Below are 11,708 nucleotides of genomic sequence, written 5' to 3'. Positions count from 1 at the left end.
ATCAGAAAAATTGAAATAAATTTTGGTTAAGGGAGAAGGGTTGTCAAGTCATGATGAAAAGGGAGATTATGAATATTGCAAAATTTCTGGTTTGAGTTGCTGGAGAAAACACACACATAACAAAAACAAATAAAAAACCCAACTCTGCTAATAGTTGATATAGGAGGAAAGTATTCTAAGCAAGTGAACAATTATGAGTTCATCCATTTATTTGTTTACTCAGTTGTTCAACAAATACTTATGTGTGGTATATTATATTCAGGACAATTGGGCTGGATGATGGAGACATAGAATTGAATGAGACAAACGTAGTTCTTGCCTTCATGGAGCTCACATGCTAGTAAGGAAAGTAGTGATAAGGTCTATGCTATATAATCTACTATTTTAGCTAAAAACCTACCCATGACCCAACATCTTCTAAATATAGCCCAATTTATCCACTTTCTTTACAGCAAAACTCTCAAAAATGTTGTCTATACTTACTTTATTCACCTTCTAACCTATATATTTTCCTCAATTTATTTTAGCCAAACTTCTGTTTCCATCTACTTGACTGAAAATGCTCTTATCAAATGACCAATATCTTCCTGCTGGGCAAAACCAAAAGTCTTACTCCACCTCTCAGCAGTCCTGACACTGACTTCTGGAAACACTGTTTTTTTTTTTTTGGCTTCTATCATATCACTCCTTCCTGATGTTTCTTCTACCACACTGATTGCTTCCTTTCAATCCCTTCACCGGGTTCTTCCTCCTCATCTTGAACTTCAAATGGTAAATCACTCACAGTTTTATAACTTAGCCCTCTTTTTGTCTCCATCTATGTTCTTTCAAGTAGCCTCATCCAAGACTTTGAATGCTACTATAAGCTTATTATTCCTAAAAAATATCTTTGGCTACAATATTTCCCCATGATCTATATTTGCAAACATAGTTAGTTACTTGTTTTGTTCACATGTATGTCTAATAATCATCTCATACTTCAACCAAATCAAAACAGACACAGTGATTCTAATCCTGACCTCCGATCTGTTCTTCCTCCAGTCTCCTCCAACTCAATATATGACACCATCATATATTGACCTTGGAGATTAAACTCACAATTGTTGACACCATTTACAAGCCAATCAGTACATTAGAAAGTCTCATCATCAATATTTCAAAAAATATCCTAAACCTGACCATTTTTCTCCATCTCCCTCCTATTGCCTTTATCAAAACTGTACTACAAAATAGCCACCCATTGATTTCTCTGCTTCTACTTTTTCTCTCTTACAAAACAAATCACATCATTCACCAGCTAAAAACATTCCAGTGGCTTCCAACCACCGTTCAAATAATATTCAAACTCCTCACCAGGACCTACAGGATTCTGTATTGACTTAATCCCTGCCTACTTCTCTAATCTCATCTCTTATCTATCTCCCCTTAATGCTTTGGATCAGAAACACCAAACATTTTTCCCCTTTTAAGAGGTCAAAATTTCATCAAATTGCACTTCCAGATATGTGCAGGGAGTGACTCATGGTAATTCAGGTTTCATATCAAATGTGCCCTTTCCAGAAAGGGCCTCCCTAAATCATCCCATCTAAAACATACATCTGCTCTCCCCATTCACTTTCACACGCAGCATGTTTATTTTCGTCATAACACTTGTCGCGATGGAAATACTTCTCTGGTTTTCATTTATTATAATCCAGACTAGCATGTATGCTCCACAGGGCACTGCTTTTTCTGGTTCCTTCACAACACTTAGCTGTATCTAGCACATTACAGAAGCTCAATGAATATGTATTGAATGACTGAAATGTTATTTTTCAAGTGTTCTCTCCATCATTACTATAACATTTTTAGAATCTGAGGCTAGATCTTTTCCCTTTCGTATCTCACTTTTCAAGAAGCCCAGCACTAAACTGCACATAATAATAGTAATTAGACACTTAATAATAGTAATGAAATGGAATTCAACGTTAGTCTAATAGATTAGTTGCTGTTAAGAATTAAGTTGAAACATCAATTATTAAATAATCAATGATTTAGACTTCATTAGTAGAACATAATGTAAAACTTACATACCTGAATAGAAAGCATAATTAGTGAATAGATTCTCAGCTTTGGAATCAGCAAGGCCTATATTTTAAAAATAATTCCCATATCCTCTGACTGTATGACTTTAAATTTTTACTTGATGTTTCCAATGTTCAGTTTACTTAGCTATAAAGTTGGAATAATTACAGTTACAGTTGTCTAATTCATAGATTTCCACTAGATATTAAAGAGATAATGTACGTTAAGTACTTGGCAATGTGCCTGACAGTGTACTCAGAAAATAAATGTTATCATTATTTCTAATATTTTAAAGGCTTTAAAATTTAATTTTTCAACAATCTATGATGGAGGAAAACCTCTATTTTAATTGCCATTATTAACCAGTTGATATAAAGTATGTTGCAGATAAGGTAGAAGTCCTTTAAGAAAAATGCAGAAGAAAATGCAGTAGCCTATAGTATTTTCTTTCTTTCTTTCTTTTGTTGAGGAAGATTAGGCCTGAGCTAACATCTGTGCCAATCTTCCTCTACTTTATATGTGGGTCATCGCCATAGCATGGCTGATGGGTGGTGTAGGTCCACACCCAGGATTTGAACCTGTGAACCCAGGCTGCCGAAGTGGAACATGTTGAACTTAACTGCTAGGCCACAGGGCTGGTCCCTCTTTCTTTTTTTTTTATTTTAATGAGAGTCCCATCAGTTTTGATGCCCTAGGAATATATCACAATATAATTCTCCAAATAATAGAGTTGTTAGCAATAACCCAACGATTAGGACAGAATTTCTAAAATGAAATGTACTTGAGTTTCCCCAACTATATTTCCTTCAAGATCATCTACAAGAACTGTTGAATAAAACCTGGTCCATGAGAAATTTAAGGTAAGGTCCTTAACACAAAATAGAGATCACAGAAGAACAGTTGCTCACTATTCATCAGAATGTTTTCCAATAATAGAATGACAAGTTGTTCACTCCTATCATAATGAATAAATTTGATGTCTGTAAACCTCAGACCTCTCAATGGTAAACTGAGGGTAAAAATAGTTCCTACTTTATAGAGCTAATATTATGACTATAAAATATAATCACACAAAAGTATTTAGCACAGTACTACATGGGTTAATCACTCATTAAATTTTATCTACTGTTTTCGTTATTATTAATGCAATAGTTCGAACAGTTAAGCATTGATCAATATGCTTGTTATTTAGATTACGAAGTTCAAAGAAGGCTGGCATTGTAGTGTTTGATGGCGTATTAAGTTATATAAGACAAATACAAAACTATGGGAGGACAAAAAGCACAATATATAAAGTAAAGCTGAAGTAATATGCAATGATAGCTATCTACATTTTTCCTCAAAAGTAAAACCCTACAATAGAATTTTTTTATGATTCTAGGCATGAGGCAAAATTAATATTGGAGTTTTGGCCAGTTCTACACTGTGCCAGGTAGATAACTTTCCCTTTCCCATTAAGGGAATTGGGAAAAGGCCTTCAGTTAGCAAATATATTTTAGGCACTTTCAAGATGTGTAAATTAAGAGATGGAGTATTCTAGGCAATGGTAATGAATGTTGTGAGTCAAGATTTATGAGCAGAAGAGCATAGAGTACATTCAGGCACATAAAGAGAGGAAAGACCCAGACAGAGGAAATAGGCAGAAATTTGTAGAAGACCTCGCTTGTTGAGCTAAGGATTATGAACTTTATCTCTTATATTAAAAGTAGGAACAAGTCTGAGTTCAGGAAACTTTGCTAAAAATTGATCATATTTCGACTTCATGTCATGAGAGGAAAGTTCAAAACACTTACAAGGAAAAAAAGTTGTCTACAAATAAAATATATCTTAAAAACATTTTGATGAGAAACCAAAAACTATAGACATGAGACTTTTCTTTAACAGTGTCATTCAACACAGCATGAAAAAGGACTTAGACTATCAAAACAGTAATATTAAGTCTAAGATAATTCATAACCTCAAAAAATGAAAATTTGAGGAAAAAATTGAAGTTATGATCGACTTACTTTTCTTTGGGCCATTTCTCTCTTTCTCTTGTCATTTGGTAAGATAATCTCCAAGATTTTAAATAAAGAGTGATGGTCTGGATTATCTCTGAGAAATAGGTTTTATGTGTATTTTTGGAAGGGGAAGAATGAGAGACATTACAGAAGGATGGCGATAAATTGATATATAGATGACAGACAGATAGATAAATAACAAATAGGTAGATACTGAATAAACATGTACAGTATATCTATAACTGGAATGATCACCTTTGTACAATAAAGTCCCAGCTCATTTAGCTATCAAATTAAAACCATATTAGTACACACCTACTAGATCATCAAGACAAAAAATATTTGTCTTGGAGTCTCTTTCAAAACTTTAGGAACATGAGGGCTTAGAAAAAAGACCAGTACTGTTTCTATATGATTCATAGCAAAAATATAAAATTAATGTAAATATCCAGAATTCTTTTAGAGCTAACTGGTATGTTCCGTTTTCATTAACTACATTATGTCACCACAATGAAATAAAAATCAAATACAAAAAAACGTGTATTGGTATTCTAATTTACAAAGCCTTGAGTCTCCGCCAGTGTGATTTCCTTGCATAGCCCTTTCCAAGTGCCTACCTAATTGTGTCGTGTGTACACCAGAACACATCCATTATGTATCCATGTCATCTGTTTATCACACCACTTTATGCTGTTCTTGGGTCCACAGCCCTGAAGATACTAGCTGCTGAATGACTTATCTGATTTTCTGGTTATCTATTGCTGTGTAAAAAACTATCCAAAATTTAGTTGCTTTAGAATACAAGCATTTTATTATATCATCGGATTTGTGGGAAGCCTTGAGAGCTTAGCTTGCCAATTTCTCTGTTCTGTGAGGTGCTGACTGGGGTCATTCTGTGGTGTGAAGCTCGGTGTCTGGACTTGCCTGGAAAAATAAAAATCATTTCTCTTGTGTGCCTGGCATCCTGGCAGAAAACTTCAAGGGCTGGTATTAACAGGCCCTTCTCCTCTCCAGACAGGCCATGGCCTCCTCCTGTCCTCTCTCCAGCAGGATGGGAAGACTAATATGGTGACTTAAGGCACAAAGGCGGAAGCTGCTGGCCCCCTTTAGGGCCTAACTGGGCATAGTGTCATTTTCAGCACATTCTTTGGTCAAAGCAGTTATAGGCCAGACCAAATACAAGGTGGAGGAAATAGTCCCCACTTCTTGATTGGTGGGGTGTCAACGAATTTGCGGCCATCTTTAACAGGCCACAGGGACCCGCACCTGTGATAATGCACTCCAGTAGCATTCCTACGGCCTTGTAAGCCCCTACTTAGAAGAGTGCACATTCACATATCACCTCAAAATTGGAAAATAATATAGAGAAATGTGTCATTCGAAATCTATGCTTGAATAGAAATATTTCTCTCAGGGAAGTACAACGTGCAGACGTGCAAATACTATCCCAGAGATCTGCCTCCTGCTGGCACAGACTGCGGTTCCACTCTTCAGAACCACAGAAAACCATGTGGATGCAAATTGCCTCACATTCAGAAAATGATGTTTCTATGCCCAAATGGTCAACCCAAATATTTTCAGTTTTTTCTGTTTCTCCCCAAATTAAATGATTTTGATCCCAAAGGTAAAATTAAGTTTCTACATTAGAAGGTACAAAATGCTTAATTTTTAGAACATAGTCCTCCCAACTTTTAATCATCAAAGTTTCAAAAAACATTAAGGTCTTGCCTCAGAGAGCATACATATTACATAGAATTAGTCAGAAATGTTGATATTTCCTGATGAATGCCACATTTTCCTTAATTAGAACTTGGTAATAACCTATCAATTTTGTGCTACTTATTTAATGGAGAATACATAAGAAAGAGCAATAATCACATTTGGTTCTTATCATCCAAAACTTTAAAATATCTTTGAGGGAAAGAAAAAAAGAAAGAAGAAAAGAAGGAAGGAGGGAGGGAGGGGGAAGGGAAAAAAAAGGAAAAGGAGGGAACGTATGAGGAAGGGAGGGAGGAAGACAAAGTAAGATAGCACGGTGTGGTACCGTGCAGAAGAGTACCGCAGTCCGCCTGCCACACGTCATAATATTGCAGAGACAGGATATCTTCAGGCACTACAGTGGATAATAAAGATTCACTAGAAAATTAAGATTTGAGCTGGCTTCAAAGAGTACCTGTGATTTAAATAGATGTAGGGGGAACGTGGGGCGGGAGTACAGTACATCCAGACTGGGAAACTCACCTGAGCAAAGACAAGAAGGTAAACCTCGCAGGAGGCACACAGGGAAGAGAGATGCACGAAGCTGTAATAACGGATTCGTTCCAGTGAGTGATCAAATACAAGGCTGAGTTGAGAGAATGCAACCATTTTGTGGGGATCTATAACATAAAACTAAGAAGAGGAGAAGAGACCTTCAGATACTTTAAAACTGGAGTAAAAGGTGGTTTTTTCTTGAGCTTTTGATTGTGTCTCTATTTGTTTTTAAGTGGACAAATATCTACTGATAACACTGCCTTCATCTGAAACATGTAACTTGCATTCAATTTCCGTTAACTATTCCAATAAATAATGTTTCATCAAAAATAACAAAATAAAAATAAACGTATTCATTTTCTTTCTAAGATGATACAGCAGGGTTTTGTATGCTGCCTTAGATATAGATAAGCACCTATAATTAAGGCAGCCAATAGGGAGAAAAATAAGCATTTGAGTGTGTTTAATGTGAAGATTGAAATTTTGCCAGATTTAATGTAAAAATTGAATTTTGCCAGATTTATGCTAATGATTTCCTATTTCCAGTTTTTTGATTAGTGCTTAATATTTTATTAAATTGCCACATAATTGACTTTGCTTTCTCTATTAATCTGTGTAAAAAATAGTATCAAAAAGGATATCATTATCATTAAAATATAATTATTTGATTTACCTTTTTGGTAACTTTAAATATCATTTTCCCACTTTTATAATTTGACCTAGAGCAGTGTATAAACATTCCCATAGGAGAACAAGAATAAGCTTCCAAGGAGGCACAAAGTGCTAATAGGCTCATTCTTAGGGGAAACAGTCTGTGATTACTTTCCACTCCCCTAGGTGACCGCAGTGCTAGAGCATACAGTCAGACTCATTTCCCCAGGGTCCCAAGGAGAGTGGCATTCTTCTGTTGTTTCTTTTTGATGGGACTTAGCGCTGCATGTCTGACACTGAGCTGAATAACCCTTGTTGGGATTTGAAAATCCTTTCACAATAAGCAGAATTTTTCTATGCATAGGCTGGGGGAACTAGCGTGGCTCAGGATAAGGAGATTTCCAACTTGGATATTTGGAGAAGGAGAAATTGAAGAAAGGATGACAGTACGCAGTATGACTGCTTACTGTTCGGTATTCCAGTTGAATGGCAACGACCAATTTGCTCATTACTAAATGCATAAATGACGTTGTAACAATAGTCAGTACAGTGAAAAGGCATTTTAGGGGGAAACTTAATAACCAACGATGTAATTCAGCTTACAATTCAGTTTTCACTTAGTTATTTCAAAAATTTAATTATATGGAGAATACAATATTAATATCAAATCTTGTACATTTTTTCATATGTTTCGGGTTTGCATACCTTTATTTTGGGTATGTTAGAAAATATTAGTGATCTTTATCTCTCTTCCCTTATTTATAAAGTCAGTCTTCCGTTCTGAATTACAGAAAAGCTGAAAACTGTATCTACATTTTTTTCAGGAAAAAAACCCTCTTGCCTTTGCTTCCTATTCCATTAGTACATTTTTTTCCCATCAGAACAATGTATTGCAACATTGTCCCTCGCTTTTCTACGTGAGTCTACTTAGTGATGCATCCCCTTATGGCAGGACCCACCAGACCTGATCACTTCCTTCGCAGTCACTAATGTGAGTAGCTCTATCAATCTTGGGCATTTTTATTTTTACTTATGAACCTTTCATGTAGAAAATGTCCATTTATATTTTGTGAAATATTTCTACTGAAAAAAAAAAAGTTTCCCAAAAGATAAATAGTGAAATGGAGCCAGCCCTGGTGGTCTAGTGGTTAAGAGTCCACACTCTCACCGCCTTGGCCCGGGTTCGTTTGCCAGTCAGGGAAACACACCACCTGTCTGTCGGTTGTTATGCTTTGGTGACTGCTGTTGCTGTGATGCTGAAAGCTATGTCACCACTATTTCTAATACTAGCAGGGCCACCCATGGTGGACAGATTTCAGTGGAGCTTCCAGACTAAGACAGACTAGGAAAAGGACGTGGCCACCCACTTCCAAAAACATTGGCCATGAAAAACCTATGAATAGCAGCAGAGCATTGTTTGATACAGTCCCAGAAGATGAGAGGATGGCACAAGAAGACTGCGCAGGGTTCTGCTCTGCAGTACACAGGGTCAACTAGGAGTCAGAATCGACCCGATGGCACTGACAACAACAACAGCAAGGACAGTGAACTAATTGTAATCAGATTAAAGTTATTGTTAGGTATTATTTTGCTGGTCACATTTTTCTCCTGTCTGAACATGTCATTCAATTTCCAAATACTAACCTTTACAAATCCTGTTCTAGTCATTTAGCATCATCCCAATGAAATTTTGAGCCAAAATATTTTAATGACAATTGAAAGCCAATTCACATAAAAATAATAATCCTCTAAATACTGGGTACAATGACACAATGAAAATATGGATATTTCTATTCTTTGGGCAAAGTAAAACATGGATAGGTTCTTTATAGATATGTGGAAGTGTAACTTTGCTTTATGGACAGATTAGTCAACTGTTGGCCACACAAAGGAATCCATCCATAGCACAGAACAGTCCTACATCTGCATACTTATGTGTGTTCATCTCATCTCAAAACCAGTCACAGTCTGAACACAAAGCGAGGACAGGTGCACTCATAATCTCTGAAAGCAAACAGCTGCACCACAAACAGGGTCAAGGACATGGGACTAAGCGTGCATGTGGCAATGAATATTACATTGGACACCACTTCCTTATTTTAGTAGCAGCAGAAACACCAGAAATGTGGATGACATGAATTTTAATGGAAAAGGGCTTTTTTTACAATAATTATGAAATTCATAGCCTGATATTATTTTCCTTCCAAGCAGAAGCAAAAAAACCTATTAATTAGCAGGAAAATTACCTATTGAGTTAGATAATATCGATAACACATGCTTACTCACTGGGAATTTCAAGGTTGGCACTGATTATAGTTTGAAATCTGCCTACTAACTCTATGGGTTAATTTTGGCTCTGGTGCAAATAGTAACAGAATGAAATATATTTACTTCCAAAATTTAAGCTCCCAAAGAGAAGAGAAAATAGAGAGATAAGTAATGGATAACATAAAAGCTGATGTGGAAACGCATTAGAAATACAGTCACTTAGTCTTTCAATTTGCAGTTTGTGGTAATTAGGCATAAGATAGGCCAAATATCATTTTAGCATTAAATATGAAATAAGGCTTTGAAGAAAAAATAAAACTAAAGGTATTATTTATACATACATATATATATATAATATACCTGTGTGTATGTGTGTATGTATGTGTCAATATATATAACTTTTTTCAGATGTTGCCAAAATAGTAAGGAGGTACAAAATAAAAAAGAGATCGCGGCACCATCCTGGTGGTATAGTGGTTAAATTTGTGCACTTCTTTTTGGCAGCCTGGGGTTTGCGGGTTTGGATCCTGGGTGCAGAACTACACACTGCTCCTCGAGCCATTCTGTGGCGACATCCCACATACGAAAAATAGAAGACTGGCACAGGTGTTAGCTCAGGGCCAATCTTCCTCAAGCAAAAAGAGGACGATCGGTAACAGATGTTAGCTCTGGGCCAATCTTGCACACCAAAAAAAAGGAGGTTGCAATTATGGCATTTGAATAGAATCTTTAAGGAGGTATAGGATTCCATCAGGCAAAGAAGTGAGGCACAGATTGTGCCTGTAGGACTATGCCTTTTGTCATCTAAAGTAGTATCTTAAACATAAAAAAGACAACTATTCAAGCTTCTAGTTTATAGGAATACAGAAGAAAAGAATAACTAATTTGATAACTTGTACAACCATGATTCAAAATACTTTTGGCAGGTTGGCATATTAAAGAAGATGAATGACAGAATGTTAGAGAAATACAGGTAAGCTCTGCATTTAAATCAGAGCAGTGCTGAAGGAAAGCTCACTATTTAATTTTATTATTGTACTACTTTAATAAAAGTGAGCCAAAATCTGATTCTCCACCATTGGTTATAAATATATGGGAGGAATACAAGTTTTGTCTTCAAAGATTTAAAGGATTATCATGCATAACAGGAATGTGTTTATGCTTTACGTCTTCTAAATATTGAACAGTAGAGAATCAGATGGTTGCTCTCTGTATCTTTTTATCAAAGTAATACAATAATAAAATTAGTGAGCTATCCATTGTCATCTGCATAGAATCAGATACTCTTTTTCTAGAATATTTTTGTTAACGTAAGGAAAATAGTTTATACCGATAACAAATTGTACAGCTCCATAAGGATCACTTTGGGTTTCTTTCTTTAGTTTCTGTTTGTGTTTTTTTCTTCCTATTGAATCCCTCATGCCTAGAACAATATCTGAAACAAAGTAGAAACTTAAAAAACATTAATTAAAAGCATGACTGAATGAGTGAATGAAATAAAAAGTTTCGAGTAAATTACTTTTGGACTTTATATGATTCTAATATACATTGTATATTCAATAAATACTTAGAAAAATGGATGATTTTAAAAATCTTTCAAATATAACCCCCTGTGATTTTCTATATTGTTATATTTTATAGCATCAAAAGAAATAATCTGAACAAAAATAAGGTACTCAGGGCCAGCCCAGTGGTGTAGTGGTTAAGTTCTTGTGCTCCACTTCAGTGGCCTGAGGCTTGCAGGTTCAGATCCCTGGCACTGACCTAGCACTGCTCATCAAGCCATGCTGTGGTGGCATCCCACATACAAAATAGAGGAAGATTGGCACAGATGTTAGCTCAGTGACAATCTTCCTCAAGCAAAAAGAGGAAGATTGACAACAGATATTAGCTCAGGGCCAGTCTTCCTCACAAAAAATAAAAAATAAAAAATAAGGTATTATATGAATAAAGATTAACTTCAGTCATTTGCAGTTTGGAAAAGTACATAGTGGGAGTTATTAATCTCTAGGCAATAGTCAAATTAGCCTCTGGTGAACTGATTCAGCTATTTAACAGTAATTACTTTTATTTTCAATTCCTTCTCATTAGGCAGTTTGAATGTGAACAATTTCAGATATAGTACTTTTTTAATGAAACAAGAAAGCAGATGTTACTCATTTGAAATACCCAATTCAAAACAAAAAATAAATTGGTAAGAATTGTGCAAATTAATATAAAAGGAGTAAAGGAAAATAATAATTTTAGACCTTTGTTTCACTAGATGTCAATCACTTAAATATCCACAGAAATTTACCACATAAGCAAAGACCTATTATGTTATGCTTTATAAAAACCACTAATTTTTGCTTCTTTTTCATTCAAGCGGATATTTGTATTAAAAATGTGCAGTAGGATTGATAAGTGTAAAATTTCTTTATTATTTAATTTTTCCCTTTGTAACCTTCTTTTTTTGAAGAAGAAGATTGGCCC

This window comes from Equus asinus, chromosome 9 (genome assembly GCF_041296235.1).
Source record: "Equus asinus isolate D_3611 breed Donkey chromosome 9, EquAss-T2T_v2, whole genome shotgun sequence".
Lineage (NCBI taxonomy): Eukaryota > Metazoa > Chordata > Mammalia > Perissodactyla > Equidae > Equus > Equus asinus.
This window is presented reverse-complemented; position numbering follows the sequence as displayed.